Here is a 6,338-nt window from a genome sequence, read left to right on the forward strand (position 1 = left end):
ACTGTTGAGAATATAAAATGAGGTCTACACAGCGACTTGGAAAGCAAACGTCTGGTGTGGGGTTCAGATACGTGATCTTACGGGACTAGAACATCTCTTCTCTAGGAATACATCTAAGGCTTTTCTGAATGTATAGGATGTCTGATACCAGTCTTCCTTCAAAAGCTTCAAAATAAAAGCTGTGTTTGCTGTGCAAGTTGAAACAAATCTTCTGTAGAACGAGTTGGGCTACATTAACTTCATTTTTTGAAGGCCCAAGAATAGAAAAATGAGGAGGAAAACAGATACGGGCAGTAATCTGAGATACTCTCAGATAATTTGGATACCCTAGTAAGTTTAAGAGAGCAAATGTAGTTTAAATGCCCCTTCTATCCTCATCTTTGCATGTTGTGACCAAGTTCTAGACACTTCATCCATGAAACTTGTGGCTAATGGTTATGAATAGAATTAATCTGTAGCCTATTCCAACTGTTTGTGTGTGTCAAATGGTTGTTAAATGTGAGGACATCTTATGCAGGTAATGCAGCTGGTTTTAAATGGGGTTCATTTGCTTTGCAAGGTACCTTAGAGTTTTCTATCAAGTGACGAACTCGTGCTGTCCGTTACCAAACCAATAACCCGCTGTTTCCATGACAGGGACACTCTCTTGCCTAGGCATAAAGCAGGAGTGGGCAGTGGCATTGCCCAGGACTGAACTCTGCTCTACAGATGGTTCTTTTGAGGGAGCTTATATGCAATTTGTTAGTCCTGTCTTACCAGAATAATGGCTTCTTACCGATTTTAGTTTAAATGCCCTAGCTCTAGCATTAAGAGCTGTAATTACCATAGTTTGTTGACCCAGCAAAAAGTACTTTCCACCCCCTCCACAGTTTTTTCCAAGCTGAGTTATCCAAAATTTTGGCACAAAATCAGTTCAGCTGGGATGATTTAAAAAAGGCTGTATCAATTTGCCCTGCATTTTTAAGAGTTAAGAGAACTTAATGTAGCCCCAGAAAAGAAGATGTGGCCATAAACCTGTGTGAGCCTGAGACCATTTGTTTTCTGGTTTTACCCTCCCTTTCCGTGTGTCTGTATGATAAACTGAGATGGTTCACATAGGAATTGGGTGGCAGGATGGATTACTGCCATCTCAGGAAGTACAAAAAAGTCTCTTGTGCTGGACATGAAGGTCCATGCTGCTTGAACTTACTGCTGCCGTTCCCTGAAATGCAGAATTTAATTTAATTGAGATCTCCCTTTTTGTGCAGCACCTCTTGACAGCTTCGTGGTCCTTGTGCAGCTGAGCGATGACTTCCTGCATGTGAATGACAGGAGCGGGAGAGAAGCACGTAGCATTCACAGGTATCAGGGTGTGTTTTGTAATAACACGACTCTGTTCTGAAGACAATTTGAACTAGGCATACTGATTAATGACTTGTTCCTGTGGGCCTCAGGGCTGCAGGGCCTCAGTGCTCTTCCTTACTTTGTCACATCATTTGTCTTTCTGTGCTGTGTCCTTCCTACTTGTCTGGAATCCAGACTAGCAGCTCAAAAATGTTTTAAGGGGAGTCATGAGCACAAGTGGCAAAAAGAGTTTGGTCTCATGTTATCTTCAAATGGAAAAGCAGGAAGCTATGCCGAGAGAAGTGCACGTAAAGCTACAATACATGGTAGTGATGCAGAAATAGCAAGGTAATTGATATTTTCAGTAATGCACAAAGAAAAATTGAACTTGGAGGCTTGAACAAAGAACAGGTAGGACACAATGATGCATAAATGAAGCATATGAGTAGTTTGGACTTCTTCCCGCTGAGTGCACTTATTTCACTGTATTTGAAAAAGGAGCCTTTCTACATGCTGTTTGTGAGAGATTTCTCAAATAGTATGGAAGATTGATCAAAGAAGGGGAAATACTTGTGTATTTGTCTGGTGTTATGGAAATAATTTGTGCAAATTGCCTAAAACTGAAATCTCCTTTTACATCTTATTCTGGGTAAAACTTGCTTAATGCTTTTGACGGGGGAGTTCTTGATGAGATGCAGAGCAATAGCTTCCATTCATTTGGTACAGTGTAATTCGATCTGTTGTTTTGCTCCTCTGTTAGTGAATACCAATAAAAAAATAGGATGAGTAACTTCAGATGAGGCTTTGAGCAACCTGTTCCCTGCCCATGGCTGGGGGATTGGGACTGGATCAGGACCTCCTACTGGATCAAGTTGCTCCAAGCCCCATCCAGCCTGGCCTTGAACACCTCCAGGGGTGGGGTAGATTTTTTCAGCTAATTCTGACCAAGTACAGGCCTCCTGCAAGATGCAAGCCTTCCCTTATGGGTCCTGCTCCAGGCAAGACCTACTGCATATTTGATTGTTTTAGAAAAGGATTGAATATGCTTAATTGTGTTCCTCGATTTCAGCAACAATTCATAGTCACATTTTGACTTGTGGAATGAAGTCAGTCATCAGCTGGTGCTCTCGTGCATTCTCTTGATATTGTCAGCAGCCTGCCTGTAGATATTTAACCTCTTCATGCCTCCACTGTGCTGTCTAGAAAATAGATTTGTTCTAGGTTTAGAAGACAAGGATGAGAAACATTGTTTTTATTGAGGTTCTGATATCATCCTTGTAAAGTTCCCTAATGAGCTGCAATGAGCTATTTTAACTGCTTTTTGCAGTGGGTGCCTGCAAGTTAAGGATGTATCTGAAGAGGAACATGACAGCAGAGTTCACAGCACATGGGAACTGCAGTTCCAGCCTCTTCCAGCCTCAATTTGTAAACAGGCTTCCCATTGACTGCATGCTGCTGATAGGAGAAATAGTTATCCTTGCAAAAATTGTGTTTATTACAAAATAGACAGCCAGCGGCTAAAGTCTCCAATCAATAAACCACCAAACTTTTAAATTGCAGTATTAAAAGCTTATTTCGACCAATCACCCTCATGTATGGGTATGGAGCAGCACATTGGTTAGATACATAGTAGGAAGGCACGAGGTCATGTCGCGTGGTTTTCATGTGTAGCTGGGATTTAAAAAAATGTTAACATTCTGAAGTTGGAGAAGGAAGAGGAGCCTTCGCTGTTTGGCTGGCATTGAGGGTCACAGCCATGGTGGAGATCAGGGAATACAGATGCCATCAGAACAACTCTGGGGCTTGACCTCTGTTCAGCAACAGATCTGAATTAAGAAATGATGGCAGGGCATCCCACTTCTAGAGTGGGATGTGCAAATTCTTTCATTATGTTTATACCCAGAAAACAGCATTTTTATTAACAATGTTCTCTACTCACATGCATGTTGTGACCCTCCTGCAGTTACAAAGCAACATCAGGAAAACAAGGAGTGAAAGATGCACTGTCCTGTCAGCAAAACTCACTGAATTGAGAGGATTACTGTTCATTTCCCGAGTGCACTTTGCTTTTTAAACTAAGTTACCAGCTGTGCTGCTATCATTCCCTAGCACACAACCAAGGAATGTACAGATATCTTTCTGAGCAGCTCCCCTGCCTCTGTGAACCTGACCATAAGCTTACATCCCAAATGTAAGAACTCGATCAAGACTTCCCCCGCTACAAGTTCAGTCTGTGAGAGCTGCAGATAGAGCACAGGGTGGGGTGCTCAGAAGTCAATCTTCCCATAGGAAGAAAATGCTGTGGGAAGAAAGGAGGATCAGTCAGGATCAATGCCTGGCAGCATCTGTGTCCTCTGTGTAAAAGGAAGTTTGGGAAGTTTAAGATCAGTGGCTCTCTAGGTCCATTTATGCTGTCACTCTTAGGTATTATAAGGCAGTTACGTAGCACAATAAAGAAGAAAAATTGCAGATATAGAGGAGATTTTTCCACCCAACTCTGTTTTTTCTGGATAGCAGCAATTCTTGCATAGGTTGGAAGCAACTTCGAAGCCAGTTTTCTTCAGGGAGGAAACACGTATGTTCCATCCAAGCTTCTGAGCTTTGTCAGGCCAGTAAATTCTGAGGCTGCTGTAGTGCCAGATGTCATTAAGGATCTGCCTTTTGTTGTGACTATCCCTAACTGTTTTCCTGGCTTGAAAAACTCTGTACTTAATTATGACTGTGATACAACCTTCACAGTTAAGTTAACCTTTTCAAGTACTTACTTCTCTCTCTCAGCCCTTGCCCAAAGCTGTGGTAGATGTGAATCAGTGCCCAGAACAAAACCAATTTTATTGCAATATCAGTGCAAGAGCCAGTAACGAAAGCAGCTGCCAAGGGTGTAAGAAGTCCATTGCCCCACTCCTTTATCACCTGCAGGAAAATGGAGACATACAACAATCAGCACCCAGGCCATAAAACCTGTGTGGCCACAAAAACCGTGTGGTCCTTCCAAGATTTGCCAGATCAAAGAGGCCAGGGAGTAATTGGAACAGTCTGATTTGACTGCATACTTCAAGAAGTAAAGCCCCAAGGACTTGGACAGCTGCAGGCACCAGACTTTTATCAGTATCTGGAGACTATGTGAGGTACGAGAAACACTGGCCCCTCTCAGCATTTGAGCCCATCCTGTGGTGAACAATCTGCTTTGCCCTTCTTCTTCCTTACCCCCGTTTACCCCTGTGCCATGGGAGGTGCTGAGGTGTCCCAATGATAAATGCTTTATCACTGTTACGATGCCAAAAACCACCTGACTCTGGAGTTTGTTGGGCTTGCACTGTTTCTTGTTTTGGCTGTGTTGGGATTGACAGCTAGGGGTGCTGCCTAAAAAATTCTTTCCAATGTGATAACTTAAATTCCTGCAGATGCTCTGGCACAACTTGAGACTCCTTGTGAGGGAGGGGGGGCATTTGTGAGGAGCTGTGTGTGTTTTGTACTGGAAGAATTTGTTCTATCTTTCCCTAATCATTGTGGACATTTTGCCAATCGCAGAGACTTCCAGGGCCTCTCCCTCTAACTAATCATTCAAGAGCAGTTTGACACGGTTTCTGTCTGGAAAGTTGATTCTGAAGAGGCTCCTCTCATTGATGCTAACAGGAGCTACAGTTAAGGGGGATGCTCAGGAACGAGGCACCCCAGGATCCAGTAATTAAGAGGAGGCCTCCAGCCTTGCTCCCTGTTACCAGGCTGGTAAGTTTGATGAGTTACCATGTAAAGCAGATAAATGAGAGATACTACTTGTGGTACATTCTGTCACAGAAAAATCCACGCTAGGGGTTTCAATTCTCTTAAGATCTAGAGTTATGCACAGCTTTGTGACTCGTTGCTGTGTACTCTGTAAAGGCTGCAAGTAGTTGATTTTTCAGTAGCATGGGAAATGTTTATCTGGCTGAGCTCTCTGTTTTAACTTTGCTCTCCACTCGCCTTCTCTATCTATGTTTTTGTAACAGGTTTGTTCTTCACTGAGCTGGGCCAGGAGCGTTGTTGGTGAGATCAGAACTGGTTGTTTCATGGGCACATCTTGGCAGCTGTGTGAGATTTGAGCCATCTCACCATCCTCTAGAGCTCTGCCTCCCAATATTTACAACTCCCAGCCAGCTTAAATGGAGAAGCACCGGCTCTTCTGAGTTGCATTGAAACCGATGGACTTCTACTTCGGGTACGCTCACATTTTCTCTAACAAATGAATGTTTTCACACCTAACAGTCTGAAAGTGCTCTGTGACTATTTTCCTCACCTTTGTTTCTACTGCAGAGGATTAAAGTTACTGAGAACCAAAATGTGGGAGGAAGAAGAGGATTTAACTGTCATAAAAACTTTGTTTCACAATTACTCTTTGTACTTGGGAAAGGAGAAATGATAGACAGCTTTCCAGCAGGCAGCAACTTTCAGCAGTCCTGAACTGGAAGGGCAGGACTGAGCAAACGAAAGAAAAATAGCTGAGTCACTGGGAATGAAAGCAGTGACTGCACCAATGCTAAGGTAAAATTTGACATATCTGATCACCCACAACTATCCCCCCAAACCAGTAGTGATCCCTCTGCAATGGTCAGTTTGTGAACCTCTACAAAACCATGAAACTCTGCTAAGGGAGTTTATCTCTTGTCTCTCTTTTCTGTATAGTGCTCTTCTTAGGTTAAGGCTGAAAGGGAAAGGAAAACAAAGCCTGAGAAACAAAAGAAGGGGAAGAGAATTAGTAATTAATAGGAGAAAAGAGAGAAAATAAGGGGATCAGAAAAAGAAATCCACTAAGTTAACATGAGGGCATGTATATAAATAGAAGAAAAATAATAATCCCCTTGTGAAATGGTATGTGCATCGACCCAGAACTGAGGGAGCATGAGGTTCAGCTGTGCTTTTAGGTACTGCGATTGCCAGAAAGGGCTGTGGATGAGGCAAATGCAAGTTTTCTCTCCTGTTATGCTTGTACTTTCTGGTGGGTTATGTGTCTCCATACCTTTCTTGGGTAACAATCT

Source organism: Phaenicophaeus curvirostris, chromosome 22 (genome assembly GCF_032191515.1).
Source record: "Phaenicophaeus curvirostris isolate KB17595 chromosome 22, BPBGC_Pcur_1.0, whole genome shotgun sequence".
NCBI lineage: Eukaryota > Metazoa > Chordata > Aves > Cuculiformes > Cuculidae > Phaenicophaeus > Phaenicophaeus curvirostris.